This window comes from Leucoraja erinacea, chromosome 15, assembly GCF_028641065.1.
Source record: "Leucoraja erinacea ecotype New England chromosome 15, Leri_hhj_1, whole genome shotgun sequence".
Classification (NCBI taxonomy): Eukaryota; Metazoa; Chordata; class Chondrichthyes; order Rajiformes; family Rajidae; genus Leucoraja; species Leucoraja erinaceus.
The window spans coordinates 19,295,899-19,320,574 of NC_073391.1; the positions used below are offsets into that span (position 1 = coordinate 19,295,899).

A 24,676-nucleotide genomic window follows, 5' to 3' on the forward strand; every position below is an offset into this window, starting at 1 on the left:
AGGTGGTGGCATGGCGTGACGTGGCGAGACGACATATTGACCCGCGGTGTCTCCTCAAGCGTTGCAACATTTTTTTTGTCGCTGCTGGATTTTGAAATGTTCAAAATCCTTTGGCAACCCTGATGATGCCGGCAGTCGCCAAAAAAAATCGCCAAGGAGGGTAGGCCCTTTAGACACAAGGTGCTGGAGTAACTCAACAGGTCAGGCAGCATCTCTGGTTGCCAGTCTACGCTGGGTGTCGCTGATGTAAAGGAGACTACCCTGGGGACACCCGACGCAGTAGATGTTAGAGGAATTTATGGGAACCTCTATCTCACCCGGGAGGGTTACTGGGTCCTAGGATGGACATGAGGGAGGAAGTATAGGAACAAAAATAAACCAACATAGAAAATAGGTGCCAATCAACCCCTCGAGCCAGCACCGCCATTCAATATGATCATGGCTGATCATTCAAAATCAGTACCCCGTTCCTGCTTTCTCCCCATATCCTTTGATTCAGTTAGCCCTAAGAGCTATATCTAACTCTCTCTTGAAAACATCAGGAGTTACATCTCCTGCGGATGCAAAGGAAAAGGCCTCCTCCATTGCTCCATACTGACCTTTTTGTCCTGAGTCTCCTCCATTGCCAGAGTGAGGCCACCTGCAAACTGGAGGAACAACACCTTATATTTGCGTGGGTAGCTTACTACCTAATGGCGTGAACATTGGATCCTCTAATTTTAGGTACAAACCAACAACTCACCCACTACCCCTATTCCCCCCCCCCCTATTATTGCCCCCCCCCCCCAGTTTGACCAGTTCCTTTTGTGCCTGGAGTGAAGAGAACTGTCTCATCCTGAACAGAACTAAGACTAAAGAGATGGTGGTTAACTTTGGCAGGTCCAAGCTCCCCCTTCAGCCGGTCAACGCTGCTGGGGCTGACATTGAGGTGGTGCAGACATATAAATACCTTGGAGTGCACCTTGATAATAAACTGGACTGGTCTGTCAACTCTGACTCCCTCTACAAAAAAGGCCAGAGCAGACTCTTTTTCCTCAGAAGGCTCAAATCCTTCAATGTGTGTAATGACATGCTGCACATGTTTTACAACACTGTGGTTGCAAGTGTTATTTTCTACGCTGTTGTCTGCTGGGGCAACAGCATTAGTGAAAAAAACAACAAGAAGCTGATCAAACTGGTTAAACGAGCTAGCTCAGTGTTGGAGGGGAGAGTAGACTCTGGGATGGATGTGCTCGAGAGGCGTATGAGGCACAAGGTGCAGGTCATCCTGAATAACCCCGGGCATCCCCTCCACGTAATTCTGGAGAGTCAAAAGAGCACTCGGAACAACAACCGGCTCCTCTCCCTGCCCTGTAGAACGGAGCGGTTCAGGAGATCCTTCACCCCTGCAGCCATTAGATTTTATAATTCGGACCGCTAGGCTGTAGGGGGATGCATTTTTGCAATTTTTAATTTTTAATTGTTAATTATTGGTCTTTTTAAGTATTTATTGCTCTCAGGTAGTGTCCATAGTGTATTCTATGTATTTTCTGTCTGCGTTTGTTTTGAATCAGTGGGTTTGTTGGTTGGGGGCTTCTGGACATCTGTATTTCCCTGAGGGGATCAATAAAGTATTGATTATTATTATTATTATTATTATTATTATTATTATTATTATTATTATTATTATTATTATTATTATTATTATTATTATTTCTCCCATTATCCCATCCCCCTCCACCTTACCCCAACTCTCTGTTCCAGCTTTCTCCACCCAACCACAATCAGTCTGGTCTCAACCTGAAACGTTGCCTATCCATGTTCTCCACAGTTGCTGCCTGACCTGCTGAGTTACTCCAGTACTCCAGTTACTCCAGTATCCTCACCTACAAAGCCCTCCACCATCTGGCCCCCCCATATCTCACTGACCTCCTCTCCCCATATCAACCCTCACGGCCCCTCAGATCCACATCAGCCGGTCTCCTCTCCATCCACAAGTCCAACCTCCGCAGTTTTGGGGACAGAGCCTTCTCCAGGGCAGCTCCCAGGCTCTTGAACTCCCTCCCCCAACTGATCCACAATTCCGTGTCCCTCACCATCTTCCAGTCCCGCCTCAAGACCCATCTCTTCACCTCTGCCTATCCTTAGCCCCACGTCCCCCTCCCTTTTCATCTGTGCATTAATTGCCTCATATTGTGTTTTGAATTGAATTCTGTCTTTACTTTGTGTACTAGTCATGTCTCTACTATTTATTTAATTCCCCTTACATGTTTTTCCTCTACCTGCTAAATTTTTGTACGGTGTCCTTGAGACTCTTGAAAGGTGCCAATAAATAAAATATTATTATTATTATTATTACTTTGTGTCATATTTTTTGTAAACCAGCATCCGCATTCCTTGTGTCTACACGGATAATTTTGAACCTTGTTTTGTTGCACATTTTGTAAAATGTCAAAGCCGATTATATGTTTTTTTTAACTTGACTAATAGAACTTGTTTTGCACAAAGTTCCAGTAAATGGGTTGAACCTTGTACAGAATTAAAGATATAAATACTTTGAAGTAAGGGTGTATTTGCTGTGAACAATGGGAGTGACTCTTGCGCTCTTTACATTAAAGTATGCTGTGTACTTACCAAGCTTAACAGCTGGTTAGTGAGTGATATGAACTCCTAAAATACATACAATCTTGAAGGCAGTGAGTTACATTATAAATAATGGGTTTAAAAGTGTATTCTTCTTCTTCTTATTATTATTATTATTATTCTTATTATTATTATTCTATTATTATTATTATTCTTATTATTATTATTATTATTATAGAAAATACTCTACAAGCCAAATACACTGCCTGATCTGTATATCGATCAGGAAGCATGATCTTTGCAATTTGGCTGGAGGAAGACACCAAAGTGCATTCCGTGGGGAAATGAGCGTGGGGAAATTTTCCATATACTTGCCGAAATGAATAATTGGATACAAACATCAAAATAAAGCAAAAGGTGTTTTAGCAATGTTTCCACCTTTTTATGTTGATTGGTCACATTAGTGTTGTTCTCCAGCAGTATGAATATTGGTATTGGTTCATTATTGTCACGTACTGAGATACAGTGAAGGGTTTTTGCATGTTATCCAGTCAAATCATACGTAGTTTAAAGAGAAAATACCAGAATGCAGAATATAGTGTCACAGCGTTATAGCGCCACAGCTACAGAGAAAGTACAGATTTTTTTTAAGTGTAAGGGCCTCAATGAGGTAGGTTGGGAGATTGGGACTGCACTTTTAGCTTAAGGTTAGAGTAGGGTTAGAGTAAAAAGGTTGGAAGCTCATCGGGTGAAGAATCTCAAGCATAGACCTTGTTTTGCCATTGTTGGATCTCAAAAAGGAATTCGGAAGGACTGCCGCATTTTGGGAACAAAATGACTCAATAAATTGATAATTTCAGTTTTCAGTTCGCACCGTGTGTGGTACGGTGGCACAGCGGTAGATTTGCTGCCGTCCAACGCCAGAGATCCGGCTTCAATCCTTACTATGGGTGCTGAATGTATGGAGTTTGTACGTTTTCCCCATGACCAGCGTGGGTTATCTCCGGGAACTCCAGTTTGCTCCCACATATCAAAGACATACAGGTTTGTCAGTTAATTTTCTTTGTACAATTGTAAATTGTCCTGCAGTGTGAAGGATAGTGTTAGCGTGCATGGATCGCTGGTGAGCGTGGACTCAGACGACAGAAGGGCCTGTTTTCGCGCTGTATCTCTAACCTAACCTAACCTAACTTAACCAGTCAGGACGGTTGCAATGTGCCCACAAACACTCTGCAAACTAGAGCAAATTGTGAACATGTCGTAAAATTGATCACTGTTGAAGCAGCTGAAGGTATCTGGATCGGAAGAACACGAGTTCCGTAGGCAAGCAGATGCAGAAATGACAAGTGTTTGGTGTTTGCCATCCACACATGTCCCCTCAGAATTGGCTCTCTGTGCAATTTGAGCAGAGACCTGCCTATGATGAAGGGGTATAAGTGAGGAGGGATAGCTAACAAACAATATGATCTCTTAAAATAAGTACATTTTAGAAGGCAGTGAGCTACATTATAAATAATGCATTTAAAAGTGTCTTGTTATAATTATTATAGAACATCCTACAAGCCATAGAAACCATCTCATTCACATCTGTGTCTAATGTTCTTGCCCCAGGCAATTTGTTAGGCGACTGCCGGCGACTACGACAATGGAATTCTCCGAAGTCAGCAGCGGCGACAATCTACGTCACCTGGCACCAAGCTACGGCAACCTACGACAGCACCTACGTCAGGAGGAGACAAACTATGACAAGCCCATGGTCGCTGACTGTCGCCGAAAAGGTTTGAACATTTCAAATTCCAGCGGCGACCAGAAAGACTCTACGACTCTTTGGGCGACTGAGGAGACAACTCACAACCATACAGGCGACACCCCAGCGACCGTGTGGTGACAGCCTAGTCGCCGGCAGTCGCCTAAAAAAAATCGCCTAAGTGGGACAGGGCCTTTAGATATGACCCTGTGAATTAAAGAAGTAGATTATCGTTTATGATCGAGACGATTTTCTACCAGAGAAAATACATTGAAATAATATACAATTTTCTCGTCCTCTTATTCCTTCTGACATTAGTGCAAGGAGCAAAATGGCACAACTTCCAGATAGTATGGATATATTCCCAATAGGGATCAGTTGCAGATCACAAGTAGACAACTAGGAGCCTGGCACACCTAATAAACATTATAGGTTTTTATAAAGGGTATTGGCTCCCTGATTAATTGTCAGAGGCCCAGGGACATGAACAGACTGCCAATAATGTGAAGTCTATTCAGTAAATATTACATCGGATTTTTATAAATATCAAATGGTACAAAAATCTTTGCTGCAAAGTACTGATGGCAGCTGCTAAATATTCACTCAATTTAGGAAACTACTTGAAAGAATTTCCCATTCATTTGCTGTTTTCTCTCTGTACTTCAATTTGCATTCTTTTCATCTATAAAAACAGTGTTTCAGGGCGGCACGGTGGCATTGCGGTAGAGTTGCTGCCTTACAGCGCTTGCAGCGCCAGAGACCCGGGTTCCATCCTAACTACAGGCGCTGTCTGTACGGAGTTTGTAGGTTCTCCCCGTGACTGCGTGGCTTTTCTCCGAGATCTTCGGGTTCCTCCCACACTCCAAAGACGTACAGGTTTGTAGGTTAATTGACTTGGTGTAATTGTAAATTGTCCCCAGTGTGTGTAGGATAGCGTTTATGTACACGGATCGCCTGTCGGCGTGGACTCGGTGAGCCGAAGGGCCTGTTTCCGCACTGTATCTCTAAACTAAACTAAACAAGTAATTTAAGATGAGACATTTGGTAAGCGACAATAACTGGTTAAGTCCAAACTATACATTGGTGTACACTTTAAAACGCTTAGAACACTTTATGTTATGCTTCTTGTATTCAATGTGCCTTCATGAAGATGCTGTCATACACGTTTACCATAAAGACCAATGCAGATCATTGACTGTAAAGCTAAATCATTTTCTATAACATTTGCACTACACATATATGTGCGACAAAGATGACTGTTCCTGGTTGCTGCTCTGATTTTCAGTCAAGGGAGTTTCACAGCCCAACGTCCCTACCCGGTTCCATCTATCTATCATTCTTTACCCATATGGTTTCCCTTCGGCTTCCAGCTTCTGTCCCACCCGCGCCAGACCCACCTGATTCCACCTGTCGTCATCCCTTCCCCATATCGTTCCACCTATCATTGATTAATCAGTGTCCAACTGCTCTAGGTACTGATGTATGTCGGAACTATTTGCCTTCACAGGTGCTGTTTGGTCGAATAAGTTCTTCCTGCATTATATTTTTGTTCTAGATCCCAGATTCTGCGGTCTCCTTTGTCTCTAGGTTCCAGCAGGCTGTTCAATAATACAACCAGTCAGGAGATTTTGTTTCCGGAAATGACTGAGGATAATCTGGAAGTTGTCAGTCGGTTAATTCTTTTTTCCAATGCCAATATTTTGGTGGGGTGGGTGGGACATTGTCAAACAGTTAATGATTTAAGCCTTGACATGAACTGTCTTAAATTTCTTTTAACATTTGAAACAGGAAAGATAATGGCCATAACTCAAACTGCTTTGGTTTGGTGGAAATAAATAACCACGAGAATTATTAAAGAGCACATTTACAAAGATGATCTTGTTTGGTTTGAATTATTTTTGGAAATATATATTTTTACAAACATGTTTAAATATAGGTTGCTGACACAGAGATGGTTCCCTAATTGGATTTGTTCATCATGCTCATGATGTTCCCTGGACTATGTAATATGTACTTCAGTAGAATGCTTTATCTGTCCGTGCCCAGTATACACTCCCTTTCATTCTCATCACTTAAAGTGAGCAAACTGGATCAAAGGCAATTCCATTTGCTTATCATAATGTTGCCAGGCTACAGTGATATCTTCTTAACCCATCATCCTGTTGTCAGCTGAAACTAATCTCCCAGAAGAAAAGAATCTCATCTGGAACATATAAATATTATTAACTGTAACTCTTTTAGATCTGCTTGATACAAGTTAACCATGGCTGTCCTATTTTGCAGGAGTGTAGTCAACAGCAGAAATGGCAGCCTCTAGGTGTTAGCACTGTTTGTGGACATTGAGACACAAGGAACTGCAGATTTACAATAAAAAAACACAAAGTGCTGGAGTAATTCAGCATGTCAAGCAGCATCTCTGGAAGACATGAATCAGTGATGTTTCAGGTCGGGGTCTAAAGAAAATGTGCTGCGCGGTTTTCACCACCCGTTGTAGTGCCTTCCTGTCCGCAGCAACTGCAGATTTACTGACCCGTGACCCACAACATCACTGTTAGCAAACAGTTGCTTGAGAAGGTGATGGTCTAATTGGGGGTCGTTGATTGAAATTATCCCATGCCTAGAATTCATATTTTCTGTTTACGAAGGAACTGAAGATGCTGGAAAATTGAAGGTACACAAAAATGCTGGAGAAATTCAGCAGTTGCAGCAGCATCTATGGAGCGAAGGAAATAGGCAATGAAGGAGGGTTTCGGCCCGAAACGTTGCCTATTTCTTTCGCTCCATAGATGCTGCTGCACCCGCTGAGTTACTCCAGCATTTTTGTGTACATTCAATTTTATCTGCTTCTGTGCCCTGTTATTAAAGCAAGGTGCAAGGCTAATTCTCAGCAGGTTCTGGTAGACAAGGTACATGGTTGCTCTCTGGAATGCCATTCCGGACAGGCTTACGCACCCATTGGCAGCTGCTTGCTAAAGGGCCTGTCCCACTGTACGAGGTAATTCAAGAGTTCTCCCGAGTTTTCTCTGATTCGAACTCGGAGAATGTCCATAGCGGGTCTCAGTAGGAGTTCGTGGATGTCTCATAGCGGATCGTACGAGTAAAAAGTAACAATTTTTTTCATCACGAGTATTTTTCTACTCGTGGACATTTTTCACAGTGTTGAAAATATGTCACGAGTTTACCGGATTTCCCGAGTACCTACCGTTACTCGTACGAGCCATCCACGAACTCCTACGGATCCGCTACGGACATTCTCCGAGTTCGAATCGGGAAAACTCAGGAGAACTCTTGAATTACCTCATACAATGGGACAGGCCCTTCACTTTTCCAGTCATTGCAAGGCAACACGATTGCAAATTTATCTTTGGGGCAGTGTTTGATTTAAAGTGTTTGAGACATGATTCATCTTTTTTGCAGATGCTTGAATTTATTTATTGAGATCCCTTTTCGTTGCTGCTGCTTTAGTGGTAAACAGATCTTAATGGTAACAATGTTAATAAGTTATAAAGATAGATGTGCCTGAGCACAATTATATTCAGGAACAAAAACATAATTGTCAACAGCCTGTCAATTTCTATACAATGTAAGTAGTCACCCTCCCTTTATCTCCATTGTTAGGAAGATTGAAGGAGTTGGCTATAGATAGAGTTGGGATGGGCAGGGAGGTGGACTTGTTGAACAACTACTTTGAATGGCTTCTTGCCAATGTTTCTCTTGCCTTCTAAATGGATGCTGATATGATTCTGTTTTCTTTAGAGAAAACAGTCTCTCCATTTTAGTTCCTTATTATAAAAAAGAACTGCAGATGCTGCTTTATACCAAAGATAGATACAAAATGCAGGAATAATTCAGCAGGTCAAGCAGCGTCTCTGCAGAAGATGGATAGGTGCCATTTCAGGTCAGGACTCTTCTTCAGACTTCAACCCAAAACAATCTTTTTCTCCAGAGATACTACTTAACCTGCTGAGTTACTCCAGTATTTCATGTCTATCTCGAGTTACTTGTAACTTTTTTAAATTAGACATCACCCAAAAATGGTGTTCATTTGGTCTTACCCTTTACATGAACAATTATTACTTCTCATTGGAGGCCGTTAATTAGCACCGATTCAATACTCTTGCAGTATTCACTGTAAGTAGTTTAGTATATTTTCCAATGCAAAATGTCTAGGTTTCACACTCCTGTGGCTTGGGATTCTGTGAGCTTAATGTGAACCAGAAATTGGTGCAAGTGATAATAAACTGATCTGAATCAAGATCTGAATCTGAATCCAGGTCATTTTACTATAACAAATGAGGTGCTTGTTCAGGATTTAATGTCAAATTTAAATCAAGCATCATATAGGCAGCAATCTTTAAAGTAAATGAGAACCAGTCGTTCAGTCTAGTTCAGGGGGAAATGTATGAACACACACCGCTATCTGCAAATAGCCAGCCCTCAATACAGTGGCCATCTGCAAAGAACCATCTCCTACATAATGCTGTTGTGGGTACACAAGGGACTGCAGATGCTGGTTTACAAAAATGAAACACAAAGTGCTGGAGTGACTCAATGAGTCAGGCAGTATCTCTGGAGCACATGGACAGGTGATGTTTCTGGTGTTGGCATTCTCAACAAAGGTGATGGAATGTGCAGAGGTGTTTGTGTTAGTTGAGGTTACTCCCATTGTGAATATGTCATTCTTTGGAGTAATTTGCCCCCAGTGTTGGTTGAAACTGTTTAAATGTCTACCGTTATTGTGTAGAAAGGAACTGTAGATGCTGATATATACCGAAAATAGACACATGGGAGTAACTCAACGGGTCAGGCAATATCTCTGGAGAAAAAAGATGGGTGACGTTTCAGGTCAGGCCTGAAGAAGGGTCGCGACCCAAAACGACACTCATCCTTTCTCTCCAGAGATGCTGCCTGACACGTTGAGTTACTCCAGCACTTTGTGTCCACATGCTGTCATTGTAGTGCTTAACAAGAATAAACCTCAATATACTTTGAGTTCTCCAGAGATCCTGCAAGGCATATTCTTCCAGAATGCCTGTTTACCTTGTTGAGTAAAGACCTTTAAATTCACCAGCCCCAGTCTCTTCTATAACTTATTCAAAGTCACAACAATGCTGATTACTGATGGTAGCTGTGAGCTCAAGAGGAGGTTTCAAAGAAAGCTGCAGGCGACAAACTTCTTTTCAAGTAGAACTTCACCGTTCACTGCTGAGCAATGTAGGAGGACCCAAGTTTTCTTAGGCTTATGTCTTGAAATCTATGCCAAGGCCATGTGTAATAGGAGTGGGTACTTTTTGCAGGAGTGGAGCTTGGAGTGAGCATGGGTTCCAGCAGTTATTTACTTCTTTGATTGGGGTGCACTCCACCAGCCCTTCCTCCTGAACTCAGTGAAAACAATAGAACAGGAAAGATGCATCATGCAAACAGATGAATGACCATGATACATATCAAGGACATGGACTTAAAATTAGAAACCATAACAAGTGATACCAAAATCTGCAGCAGGGCTGATGGCGAGTTCTAAGTTTCAGGAAACTATCAATGCAGAATGATAGTTGGATGGCAGAAAAGAGGCAAATTGTCTTAATTCTAGGGAAATTTGTAGAATACAACGGGGAAGCAGGATGGCAGGTAGGATGCAAAGAGGTGTGGAAAAATGGAGGCATTGTGGAGAGCATGGAAGCAGATCCCCAAAGCTAGCAGGCCAGGTGGATATGGTGTTTGAGAAGGCTCAAGGGAAATTGGCAATTATTGGTTCAGGTGAGGAATTTAAGAACATGTGTAATGGAAACAAAGAGGGAGTAAATGAGGAGAATCCCTACAGAAAAGAGATGGGGGGGGGACTCAAAATTGAGAAATAAGTAAGTGGCAGACAAACTAATCAAATACTTTGCATTTGTTCTTGCAGAACCAGACACAATAATATCCTGCCAGAAATATTAGAGAATTAATTGTCCATTGAGATTGAGCAGCTGAAAGTAATCAATATCAAATAGAATAGTATGAACTAAAAGTAGTATATAGTATAAAATAAAAGTAGTGCATAGGATAAAATAAAAGTAATATAATCAGTATAGAATAAAAAATAGAACTTCATACTATTGAAATGGAGAACCAATGAATCCCAAGGACTCAATGGTCTACATCCCAGAGTTTTGAAAGAGGCGATATAGAGTTAGATAATCCATTGGTTATCATCTTTCTAATTTTTATAATTTGTGTATTCACCCTGCAAATTGGAGGATTGCCAAAGTCTTTCAACTGTTTAAGGAGAGAGAAAATAGAATACTACTAACCTGCAGTATATTATCAGTAGCAGGGAGAATGCTGGATTCTGCAATGAAGGATCTATTCTACATCTACAAAAAGAACAATAGGATTGAGCAGAGTTAGCATGGGTTAATGAAAGGAAAGTTTTGTTTGACTGAGATCCTGGATTCTCAACAATGGATACATTAGATAAAAACAGAACCAACGGATGCAATGGATATAGGTTTCAGTAAAGTTCAGGCTTTCAGCCAATTCCATACAGAGGTTTGGTTAACACAAATAGACCACACGGAATTGGATGATAATGTATTGATATAGATTGAGAATTAGCGATCAGATAAAAAGATCAATAAGTAAAAGGGTGGTCCTCATGCTGGTAGGTTGTAACAAGTGAGGAACGGTACAAATTTAAGCATGGGCTCCAACTATTCGCAATCAAAATCAATAATATAAAAATAAGCACAACATAATTGACCTTGGGCAATCTTTGCAGAAACTGTGTCTTCTAAACTCCTTGGTCAGTGTGGTTTCATTCTGAATTGTAAAGTGAATTGACAATGTGGTTTTATGCCAAATGAAAACTAGGAAAAAGTTGAAGAAACAAGTTCCTGTAGCGAGAACAAATGTACATTAATGTTTCTATATAAAATGTTTATTTACTCTTTCAAATATCAAAATAAGTACAGTACAAAGAAAAATCAAATTCAGACTAAAATGCTGCAAGCACAAAATGTCGACGAGCTTAAATATATAATGAAAAGTTCAGTACGTCATTGATGGACTTAATCAAGTGTTGCACTCTTTTTAAATAGAACTCTAGGGCATTGAGTCAAGCTGTCTGCCACACTAAGTTAAATTGGGTGTAGTAACTTTACCAATCACATAGTGTAGGTTTAGATAAGATGAAAGGTAATGCTTTTTTCATCAAGCATCAATCAATCCAAATTTAGAGAAATCATTGTTCAGTCTGTCAAATGAAGTGACTCATGTTTAGCAGTTAACAATATGTCTTTTAGTTGAGAAGTTTATTATTGTTAAGCATTTACCTTGTATGAATTATGCCTTGCTGCCAAACAAAAGCATTAGTCCTTATATCTTAATTGGGTTTTTGTTTGCAAGGCCGCATGGTTGCATTTGCTAGAGTTTGCTCTTCCCAAATCGTGTATCTTTTTATTTTGGTTGAATTGTGTTACTGTAGGATGTCCAAAGAACTTGCTGGAGTTGCGATTGACTGAGTTTTTTGAGCTTCAAACAGGGTTTTATAGAAGCTTGTGACCGATAAGCCGAAAATAACACGTTATTCATTGGCATGCATGCCAACATGATATATTTAGGTATTGCACAGAAGTGCTGCAAATTGCTGCGAGGTTGTTCACTAAGCTTTGCACAAAAGCTGCTATTCTTTCTTCACTTAATGAAACACAATGCAGTGTAGTCAGCCTCTCTTTTGTCCTTTCCCATTTTCCAGGAATCATTTGTTATTATGAGGTCTTTATTTAGTACTTAGCAAAATGACATTTTTCATTCATTCATTTAATTTAAGTTAATAGTAAAAGTAAATTGGAAACTAGGGGTTGAAATTAATCTCAGATCACTGGCAGTAAGTCACTGCTTTAGTTCCAGCTGCCTGTTGTAATCCCTCCACTTGATTCCACTGACTTCAATGAACTGATCATTGAGACGGGAGGACAAAGGGCATTCGATAACACAATACCTTTTTGTTTCCAGTGACCAAAGACGGTTTCGACTCCTGGGAATTCATAGACTACCCCCAAATAAATCATTTCATGACAGGATCATCGCAGTGGATACAACAAAAGATATTGATCAACCTTTCAAATTTCAAATCTTCCCACCAGCCGAGTGATTGCCATGTTGGTTCTCAATGAGATAGTTGGAGCAGAAGTTTGCTTCATATATTATCAATTTTAGCACAATAGTCAGAAGTGATTTGTGACGGCTGGTTATTTTATCTGGATTTTGCAGGAAACAAATATCACGGATGACCTTTAACATATGCAGCAGCTATGAAGGTTATGAATTAGCAAAGCCTTTGACATCTAGAGCAAAATACATTTCATGGAAACCCAGCCCCTCACAGGAGAAAGTTGAAAATAAATTGATGGGTTGCATTAGTATTGAAAGGTTTGAAACGAGGTTAACATTTCAAATATACACAAAAAAGCTGGAGAAACTCAGCGGGTGCAGCAGCATCTATGGAGCGAAGGAAATAGGCAACGTTTCGGCCCGAAACGTTGCCTATTTCCTTCGCTCCATAGATGCTGCTGCACCCGCTCAGTTTCTCCAGCTTTTTTGTGTACCTTCGATTTTCCAGCATCTGCAGTTCCTTCTTAAACACTTTAACATTTCAAGTATGTCTGAATTAAGCAATGCTGATGTTATAGTAAGGTGATATTTACAATGATCAAAACGTTTTATTTTATCTGTTGGCAAAAACATGAGTTTTTTACTGTCTTACCTACCCAAACATATGGGAATGTTTGGGCCACAGGATTATATCTGGAAACTGCAAAAGTTGAGACACTCTTAAGAGCAGGATGTGTCTTTGTAAAAGTGTTTTAGGGCAGCATGTGACACTATGCCAAGCATTTCACAGAAGATAACACAGCACATTTTTAATTGAGCAAAATAGACATTAACAATGTCTTGAGTTGGGTATAATCAAGAAAGTAAGTTTGGAACCAGCGCACATAGTTCTTGTATCCTGGAAGTTAAGTTTGGAGCTTGTGGCTTAATTGCCGACGGACCATTTAATTTTCAGAGGGTGGTTGGAACAGTGTTTGGAACATTCTTTTTTTCAGTTTTATGTGTTTATTAGTCAGTTGTAATCTATATTCAGCAGGTCATTCAACTGAACCTCCGAGCTACACTGTGATCTCAAAACCATGCACTAGTCCATATCGTAATAACACACCTTTACAAGGAGGGCTTCAGATATTCGGAATGGATTTGATAGCCTTGGCCTCAAAAACAAGGTAATTGTTCTCCATAAATCTGCAGCAAAGCTGACCTCTACACTAGTTGAGCTATTTCCAGGATGTTGCCCGTATAACATTCTGGCAAGGCTTTGCTTCAAAGTGCTGGAAACACTTTCTGATTATTTCAGCAATTCTTATTACTGGCAAAAGGCAATGCTCCAATGCAAATTACATTGTATAAATCAGTGCCCTTAGGGGATGGAAACACAGAACTGTGGTAAGGGTGTTGATCCATTGGCAGAGAATAAAATGTAACATTTTGAATTGTACAGAAGCTGCATTATATTAAGAAGAAATAAAGCTAAGGAATTGCAGCCTGATATATCAATAGATAACTTTTTATAATACCTGCATAACATTCCCATGTCTGCAATTTAATTAAAGCCTTAACCCATTTAATCAGCCTGAAGCAGGGCAGGCGTTTATCAGTTAAAATTTATTAGTATTTTAACAGACGTACTGCAGCAAAATATGGAGTCTTCAACTGGCCTCTACCTGAATATATCACAGTATCCCTGTAGTACAGTACCAAAGCCCCCTCACACTTGCTCTAAAGCTGACATTACACATATGCTGTTTTAATTTTCAACAGAATAAGGAGTATGCTTGGAATAAGTATAGTTTTGGGGAGGAGTAGTCCATATTGATTCTGTAACAGACTCAATAACCTGACAGTTAAACTGGGAGGAACCTCAATACTCTTGAGGACTGTCGATGATTAACAAGCTGGCCTGGTTTATTAATATAACCTTGAGGTCAATAATTTTCACCAGAGGGTCGGGGATCAGGACAGAAACCTCTTCGTGGCGATCCCTGGAAACGACGGCAGGATGCACTCAGTGACACTTCAGGCGACCAATTCTGTCAACATGTTGGACAATGACGGGAGCCAACAGCGAGTTATGTGTCGTCTGACACACGAGCGATGAACCAGAGGGTCTATGATGTACTTTCCCGATACCTCAACAATCCAATGCCCTTAAATGTACAATGTTCTTGATTGCTCAAAGTGGGAAGCTTGTCAATATGTCTGCTGATACATAGCATGGCTTTAGTTTGCAACACAAGCATGTAATTTATACTTTAAACGTTTGCTGATGCCATGACGAGATTAAGTTGATGTTTGTGTGGGCATGTTATCTAGAAAATCCCAGGGTACAAGAGGATGCAATGTATCACAGCACAAATAGATATTTTAATGTCCAGAGTTTGTTCCTGCAGGGGTGGCACAGTGACGCAGATGGTAGAGCTGCGACCTCACAGCATCAAAGACCCAGGTTCGATCCTGAACTTGGACCCTGACGGGGTGGAGTTTGCATGTTCTCCCTGTAACTGCATGGGTTTCTTCCAGTTGCTCTGATTTCCTCCCACTTCCCAAAGACATGCGGGTTTGTAAGTTAATTGCCTTCAGTAAAATGTGTAGGGAGTGAGTGGGAAAGTGGGATAACATAGAACAAATGTGAACAGGTGATTGATGGTTGATGTGGGCTCAATTGGCCGAAGGTCCTGCTTCCATGCTGTATCTCTAAGCTAAGCATGGCTAAGAGCTAATCTGTGATGGTAACTGTTTTATTTTTGCGTCTCGAACAATCAGCTGCGAAATCCCCTCTATGATCATAACCTACACATGTAAAACAATTATTTGTAGTTTTTACCAATTAAGGTAAAAGGGAGTGAAACAACACGTTAATTTGTGCAAATAATTAGTTGTCTGCTGTTTTTTTGATCAGACTCCTGATTCTTTCATTATTAAAAGATGTGGGCTCATTGTTCAGAAATATAAAACAGATGTTTCTTTTCCACAGTCACAAACTAGGATGAACCCATTTCAAATATCTGTTCATACTAACCATCTGTCAGAAATGTTTACCCATTTTATTTGTTTGAGAGTTTACTATTTATATAAATTCCAAAATTCCATTATTTTCCATCAGCCTTCTCAGCTTGCTGAGTTAGTTGTGACATTTATGGTATGTTTATTATAAGCAAAACCCTGCAAAGACTGACAGTGCTCTCACATCTGATACCATCCATACCTTCACTAGGTCTTTCCCTATTACCCAGGATGGCTTCTCAAATTTAAGAAAACCCAGCAGGAAAAATACTCTCTGCCCCAGGGCCAAAGAAAAAGATTGTAGGATCTTAATAAAGCTTCAAGTTTCGTCCTTTTTCAGGACCACAGTCTGTGAATCTTGTCAAAATGATATACTAGATGTGTCTGTTAGGCAGGTCAAATTTCATGTGGAAAAAAAAAATAATGAAAACTATTTCATTCACAATATGGAGCAGTCAGGCCTGAAGCATGAATAAATGAACCATAGCGTTTATTAAGTGAAGGCAGGAAGCATGTCAGACTGAATGAAAACCTTATAGAGTGAGCAAGCTGTCCTTTGCTTCATAGTAGGTGTGTGCCTGACTGGATATGAAATATACAAGAGGGAGAAGGGAGCTGAGAAAGCAACACCGTGTGTACCTTAATTGAGCACAATCAGCTCCCAAACACGGAAAATGTTTTGAGGCCAAATGTAAAATTATGAAAATGGGTCATTTTAAATTCAGTGAGCAATTGCAGAACGGTAGATTGCCGAGTAGGTTGGATCTCAGTGACATCACATACTCACATCTGACTTCTGTAAATGTGTAGCACATTCAAGCAAACCCCCAGACTTTATAAGTGGCTTTGTGTGGATGTATGGCATTTTTATTTCCTTTTTTGCTCCTGCTATTATTACAGCCAGCAACATTGCCTTCTTATGTTACAATGGTAATGGAGTTCAAATTAATGGTCTTTTCTTTAAAAAAAACCTTGTAAAAAGGCAAACAAGGGTTATAATCGGATACCTGACACAAGCAGAGTGGTTTGCTGAAGATAAATTGCCTTTTAGCTTGTTCTGATTTACGTGGCTTTGTGTGAGACTTAATGTTTGGGCATGGAATTAAAATGCACAGTTCGAGTTTTGATTTATAATATCATTTAAAAGTTTTTTAAGTTATGGTACTTGCCTAAATCTATTGTAAGGCACTGGAGCCCAACAGAGATAGCTTGCTACTTAACAATTTAATGGCTACATATTGAAGTGGAATTGAAAAACACAGCAAGTATTGTAGTGCAGGAATAAAGCCCTTACCAAATAGGATACCAACATAATCATTGAAGATAAAATGAGCTAAACAGTCGATAAAGACTAATAAACTCAGATTTTAAGAACCATTAGATTTTGGGACATCTGTTTATATAATCCAAGTATAATTCTTCACCTGGGCATGGAATTTCAGTACAATACCTTCCTCTCATTTGTTTTTGCAAGATAGCATTGTTGATTGTGCTGTTTCAGGTTATGCTTCTCGTAAAATGATTTACATGTCATTGTTCAACCTGCTAAAGAGCTGTTCAACTACCATCTGTCATTTATTGCTTATGTATACCCCTTCCCAGAATAGATCAAAGTTAGCATATTTACATTGCTTATTTAGACTCATTCAATACCTTGTTTGATTAACTCATCCGATGTCATTGTTTTTACAATTTGGTTATCTTTTTCATATGTGCTCCTCAGAAAATCGTGATCTAATCACAATCTTGAGCTGAGGGGACCATTTTGTGGTCAAATTGGTCATGCGTTTATCAAAATGTATTTGTACCTGAGTGAGATGGAAGGGTGTGTGAGGCATGGATTGTTGAGCATTAAGTAAACTCACTTCCAACAGATGGTTTCTTGTCCCCAGTTTCAAAGGCGCCTGTTATCAGATTCAAGCTGCACTCAGATACACTGGCTGGAGTTAATTACTATATGGCATAGTGTAAGTTATAGCCAAGACAATTTATGTTACACAAAGTTCTGGCAATATCAACATTTCAATGTTTGTGCACAGGGTAAACATGTACCGACTAACCTGTGGACAGAGTCGTTTTTGGAGGGTGAAATACAGTCCCAATATTTCCCAAGACAGGCTTAAATCCACACATTCTTTATGTAGAGTTAAATAGATTTCTGGCAGAATGACCAATACTAGATATGTTAGATAGATATAATCAAATAATTAAAATTAAATGGCCTGCTGAAATTAATCCTGGGGAATTTTAGTGAGAATTGGGACCAAAAGATTGTGCCTGTGGTTTTCATCACGGGTTCTAGGGATTTAGATTATTGCATCAAGTGGGAGGGCATCTAAAATAAGTGCATATCAAACGTGGACCAAACATCTGACTGACTGCCCGAGAGATGGAGAAATGAATAGCATTCCACTTTAATCTACATCAACTCTTTTCAGGGGAGTAGTCTTATATAATTGCTTCTTTCTCTTTCTCTTTCATTTTTATCTTTCCTCTCTGCCTTGTTCTTGTTCTTCCAATCAATTGCTTTTTTTAAATTTCCCAGTTTTTATTCTTTGATTTGCTCCTTCACTCTTTCATCTTCTTTTGCTCTTTTCCTCTTTCATTTCTTTCCCCTGTTTGTATTCACTTTTTCTTTACTCTTTATTCTTTGATTTACTCCTTCATTCTTTTTCACCTTCTTTTGCCATTTTCCTCTGCTCATCCTGCTCACTTGCTCACTTTTTCTGTTTCTTTCACTCTTCATATTGTTTGATCCTTCACTTTCTTTTGCTCTTTCTCCCAATCTTCCTTTCTTTCATTCTTGCTCTATGCCCCCAAATAGGTTACAATTCTGAAAATATCTGACACATATTTTCATATATCATATATACTTGCACCATAAAATGAGGCAATGGTGCACTGACTCAATGCCAGTTATCAGAGCAATTCTATCAGTTCCATTTCCCCAACTTTTTCTCACAACCAGATCACTATGATTCATCTACCACCCAACTACAATTGGTGTAATTTACAGTAAGCCAATAAACCAAGTCGTCTCCTGGACTGCAACCTTGACGTGGAGGAGAGGCTTGTGTACTCCAGTGATCCTGAGAGCTATGTCAGATGGGGTTTCATTTCCCTGGCAGGTTCAACCAGGTGAGGAGGCAGAGGAAGTGGGTGAGGAGGCAGACAAAGTGGGTGAGGAGGCAGACAAAGCAGTCCCTGGTCCTCCAGGTTGGGGGTTGGGTGTGGGGTTAACTACCCCGCCTCGAAAAAAAGTGTGTATTACAGAAACATTGACGAATGCAAACCAAATTACACACTTGGTTGAAGAAGGTGCCCCAGCGATGGGGAACATGACACGTCCCAGCCAAACTCACAAGGGCGTTGGGAAGCTGACACACCTACTGACGCCAAATAAATCCATCCTTGTGGGGACATGGAACATACGAACCAGGTTCCAGGCAGGCAAGGCTGCCACAATTTCCAACAAAATGGTTCGCTACAATCTCTTAGTCCTGGGCTTGGCTGAAACAGGATGGACACAGTCAGAGGAGATCAAATTGGTCAGCGGGCAGTCCATTATCTACTCCGGTCAGGAAGAGGAAGGAGCGAAACATACAGAGGGAGTGGCCATCATGATGACGGAGGACGCTAGAAAGGATCTAACAGCATGGGAACCTGTCAGCTCTTGCCTCATCTCCGCAACCTTCAAAACCAACAACAAGAGAGTGAAAGCCCACATAATCCAATGTTATGCACCCACCAATGATGCAGAGGATGAGGTCAAAGGCAGGTTCTATGACAGCGTGAACCACCCACTTGGTAGTATTGGAGGCAGAGACCTCATTATCCTGATGGGTGACTTCAAGCTAAGGTTGGAGGCCAAAACGAGGGGTATGAGGCAGTAATGGGAAAGCATGGAGTGGGGAAAATGAATGAAAATGGCGAGATGTTTGCTGAGACCTGTGTTAACAATAACCTAGTGATTGGGGGAAGGTTATTCCCTCATAAAACAATCTACAAAACAACTTAGGTGTCATCAGATCATGTTACAGGAAATCAAATCGACCACATCGGGATCTGTAAAAAGTTCAGAAGGTCCATGGAAGATGTCAGAACAAGAAGAGGAGCAGATGCAGCTTCAGACCACTACATCGTGGTTGGGAAATTCAAGCTAAGGCTGAAGAGACACCACCAGGCCAAAAGTGAAAGAGCTAAATGCAACATCGAATACCTCACTAGTACTCAAGTGGTAAAGAAGTTCAAGGATACCCTCTCAAGGGAAAACACAGAGCTACAGCGGAGGAAGAAAGAAGGATGGACAATAAATGAGGAGTGGGAACACTTAAAGGCTGCTTGGAGCTCAAGCTGTGAGGAGGCCCGAGGGAGAAGCACCCAAAAGCACAAAGAGTGGATTACACCAGAAACCCTCAACATAATCCAACAGAGGAGAAAGTTAAAGGAGAAAGTGAACAACTCAAGGACAAGAGCTGAAAAAAACTTTAGCCCAAAAGGAGTACAACAGACGTCACAAAGAAGTGCGCAAGAACGTCGTGAGGGACAAGAGAACACGGGTGGAGAGGCTAGCCAAAGAGGGAGAAATTATGGCGACTCAAAGGAACATGAGGGAGTTATATACCATCACAAGGAAATTGTCCGGGACATATCTGCATAGTAATAAACCAATTACAGACAGGAACGGTCAGCTGCTTTCAACCCAAGAGGCGCAGCTCGACAGATGGGTAGAACATTTTGAAGAAGTCCTAAACAGACCACCACTGGCTGTACAGACACACATTCCCAAAGCCAGGATGCCGCTAAAAATTAAGAGTGACAGACCAACAAAATCAGAAATAAAGGCTGCAATCAAGCAACAGAAAACTGGAAAGGCTGCTGGCCCTGGAAATATTCCACCTGAAGCCCTGAAAGTAGATATAGACTCATCAACGGACCTGCTCTATGGCTTTTTTGGGAGAATTTGGGAAGAGGAAAAGACACCCACAGAATGGGCAGAGGGATGCATCGTGAAACTGCCAAAAAAAGGTGACATAAGAAAATGTGACAACTACCGAGGGATCACCCTACTTTCTGTACCCAGTTAAATTCTCAACCAGGTCATCCTCAACCGTCTTCTGGAGGCTGTAGACAAGAGGCTACGGGACCAGCAAGCAGGATTCAGGAAGGATCGCTCAAGCACAGACCACACAGCAACATTACGCATCATCATTCAGCAGTCTATGGAATGGAATACATCAACTTCATCGACTTTGAGAAAGCATTTGACAGCTTAGACAGGACAACACTATGGCGCCTAATGGACCACTATGGAAATCCCACCAAGATCATAAACTTAATCAAGAACTCATATGATGGAACCTCATGCAAAGTTATGCCTGCAGGCCAGCTCTCTCAGAGCTTTAGTGTCAGGACGGGCATCAAGTAGGGATGTCTATTGTCACCATTCCTGTTCCTCCTGGCAATTGACTGGATTATGATGGAAACTACTGAAGGGAAAAGAAATGGAATTCAGTGGACAATGTGGGAGCAGCTCGATGATCTTGACTTTGCAGATGACATAGCGCTCCTTTCACACATACAGATACAAATGGAAGAGAAGACAGACAGACTCTCACAAGCTGCAACAAAACTTGATCTTACACCCAACACAGCAAAGACACAGGTGATGAGGATCCACTCCAAAACCAGCAACCCTATCCTTATGCACAACACTGCTCTAGAGGAGGTAGACACATACCTGGGCAGTGTTGTGGACATCACCGGAGGGGCAGGGGAAGATGTAAAAAGTAGAATCAATAAGGCTAGGGCGGTGTTTAACATGCTCAGGAAGATCTGGAGCTCAAAATACCTCAATCAAAATACACATCTTTAACACAAATGTGAAACAGGTGATGATGTATGGATCAGAGACATGGAAATCAACTAAAAACACTATACAAACAGGCTGCCAACATTCATTAACACCTGCCTTAGGAGAATACTTAACATCTGGTGGAGAGACAAAGTACGCAATGTGGACCTGTGGAAAAGAACAAGCCAGGAGCCCATTGACTTACAAATTCAAAGGAGAAATTGTACACACCCTCGGGAAACCAGTCAGAAATGTCTGAGAGTGGGCTCAACGGGCGAGATCTCAAAAGAACTGCCAACAACTGAGTGAGGTGGAAGACATTTGTCAATGGCCTATGCTCCCTAGAGGAGCAAAGGGCTTAAGAAGGGAGAATAAACCAAGTAACCCCACATATAAATTGGTAATTAAAACATTATGAAGCAGCATTCTGAGCAAGTCCACTGATGCACTTTCAATATCAGGTCAATCAAATTCAGAATGCTTCAAAATGTTTTTCATTAACAGACTTAACTCTTTGAAATAACCTCTTAAAGTTGGGTACAAAAATGTCTGCTATGGCTGAATGAGGTGATGGATTTTGATTTCAAGTTTCAACACTAAAGCTTTGAGCACCAAAGGCTGAACGTGTGGTTCCGAGTAGCATTGAAGAATAATCTATTGGATGTAAATCTGAAGCTCCATTTTCTCTCTTGAGTGGATACAATTAAAATGTACTCTGCAGAAAGGAAGCAAAGTTATCCCTGGCAACCTGGATGGTAATTATTGAGCAAACAATATCGCAGAAACAGATTGTCTGCTCATTAACAATATTGTTTGTGGAAGCATTCTTTGCTGAAGTGTGGAATTAGTTCATTAGTGTATGTTGAGTGATCTTGAGCATGCACAAAAGTGGCATTGAATATTGTACCCGATGAGTGGGAGAAACAACATTGGAGGAACGTAGACTGAGGGCAGCAGATAGACATGCTCCTGCAGTTGCAATGAGGAGAATCTTCAGTGAAAGGATGTGAAATAATTTGTTGGGAATGGAGGGTGGAAGCAAGGGCCAAGCATAAAATAGGATGGGTGTATGAATGTGCAGAGAGAAAGAGTATGTTCTTTGAATTCTTGGAAAACCTGGTGAAGTAATTTAATTTCTTCCTCTCCTGTGGCCAGAGAATAGTTATAATATCTCTGTCACTGAAATAATCCGGCATCTGCTGTTGTTTGAAAACTTACCCGGTATCCTGGAATCAATCTTTGAGGAAGTAACAGGTCGGATAGACGATGGAGTCAGTGGATGTTGTTTACCTGGATTTTCAGAAGGCCTTTGATAAGGTACAGCACAGTGGCGCAGCAGTAGATTCGCTGCTTTACGGTGCAAAAGCAAGGATGTAATGCTGAGGCTTTATAAGGTGCTGGTCAGAGCAGATTTAGAATAATTTGAGCAGTTTGGGCCTTGTATCTGAGGAAAGATGTGCTGACATTGGAGAGGGTCCAGAGTAGGTTTACATGAATGACCCGGGAGAAGAATGGGTTAATATATGCGGAGTGTTTGAAGACTCTGGGCCTGTACTCGCTGGAGTTTAGAAAGATGAGGAGTGGTCACATTGAAACCTACTAAATAATGAAAGGCCTTGAGAGTGGATGTGGAGAGGATGTTTCGAGTGATAGGAGAGTTAGGACCAGAGGGCACAGCCTCAGATTTAAAGGGCATATCTTTAGAATGGAGATGAGGAGAAATTTCTATAACCATATGGTGGTGAATCTGTGGAATTCATTGCCACAGACGGATGTAGAGGCTGTAATTGGGTATTTTTAAAGCAGAGATTGATAGGTTATTGATTAATAAGGGCATCAAAGTTTACAGGGAGGACGCAGGAGAACGGGGTTGAGATGGGAAAATAGATCAGCCGTGATCGAATGGCGGAGCAGGCATGATGAGCCAAATGGCCTAATTCTGCTCCGTTGTCTTATGAACATGAATCTGAAATAAAGAATACAAATGTTATTGTTTCTCAGCTATTCCATTAGGCAAGTGGAGTCCAATCTTTATGTTTAAAAGATGGCCACAAAGGCTTTGGAAAGTGTGTGGCACAGCTTCACTTGAATGCTTCCAAGGATTGAATAATGAGGAGAGGTTATAAATCAAGTTAATAGTCCATGAAATATAGTAGGTTATAAAGAGATTCCATTGAAGGTTTTGAAAGTTGATTTATTTAGATATCGTCTTCCATTTACAGAAAAGGGAAGATAACCTTCAAGTCAAAGACAGGCCATTGTTGATATTAAATTTGAGCCTGTTAGGTACCTGCCACCCACAAGTATCGAAGGATATTGTATCAACGCAGGTCAACAGAGCGAGGATACAGATCAGGCTTGAATTCTCTGTACAGTGGGTCAAATGTTTACTCCCATTTTGTAAGAACATTTTCCTCTGTTACTAATATGTAACCACGTGATGTATTAATCAAAGCAATTTTCAGTTGTTCATTATTTGATCCATGCGGTTCACTTGAGCAGAAGGCAAAACAAAAGGTGAAGAATCAGGGTGTCAAAGGTTTTGGTCTCCTGCACTGGCACCTAATAACTTGCCTTGGCAAACTATATACTACAGTGAACCCCCCTATCAAGTTTGATGATCTGCAGTCTTCCCATGGTCTAATGTACATAATGAAGGAAAATTAATTCTATTCTACTTTGCCTAGAAAATATGATAAAAAGGGCCACAACACGTGAATGTGTAATGGCTCAGAGTTTCATGAGGTATTTGCAAAAGAATAACACCCAATGCCATAAACCTGCGAAGTAGACAGAAACGAGTGCTGAGGAAGGGATGCACAGTGAATGGTAAACTGCTGTGGTTGCTGTCTGATTAACACTGCCCCTCCATAAGCTTTGTGAAAATGGTATCCTCCACTAACCTCTTTGGTGCTGCATTTGAACATCAATGTTCCAGTAAACTCAAGCAGAATATTAAAAACTAATGACTATTACCAGGGGGACTGCCATCTCTGCATATACTGAACAACAGTTGAAGAATCAATTCACTAGATTTTTTAAACTAGTTTTGCTCCTTTTTCTAGACTTAATCCTTCCTTTCCTTTCTCTATTTATTTCACTTTCTGTTCCTGATCTGCCTCGAACTCGTCCAAACACATTCAGCCACACTTGGCTTTATTTCTCAGTTCCTCACTGAGCAGCTATCATAGATCATAGACACAAAATGCTGGAGTAACTCAATCGGTCAGGCTGCATCTCTGGAGAAATGGAATAGGTGACATTTTGGGTTGAGACCCTTCTTCAGACTGAGCAGCATCTGCAGTTCTTTCCTCCACATCATAGCTATCAGATGGTATGACCAACAACGTTAGAATCATAGAGTCATTGTCGCAGAGTCATTATAGTGCCGAGAGAGGACAATGGGCCAGTCA

The 24,676-nt window shown here is 40.8% G+C and overlaps 1 pseudogene; it reads left to right on the plus strand.

Moving 5' to 3' along the window:
• Window positions 1-18,606: 18,606 nt before the first annotated feature.
• LOC129704388 (uncharacterized) lies at window positions 18,607-22,869 on the plus strand (annotated as a pseudogene).
• Window positions 22,870-24,676: the final 1,807 nt, after the last annotated feature.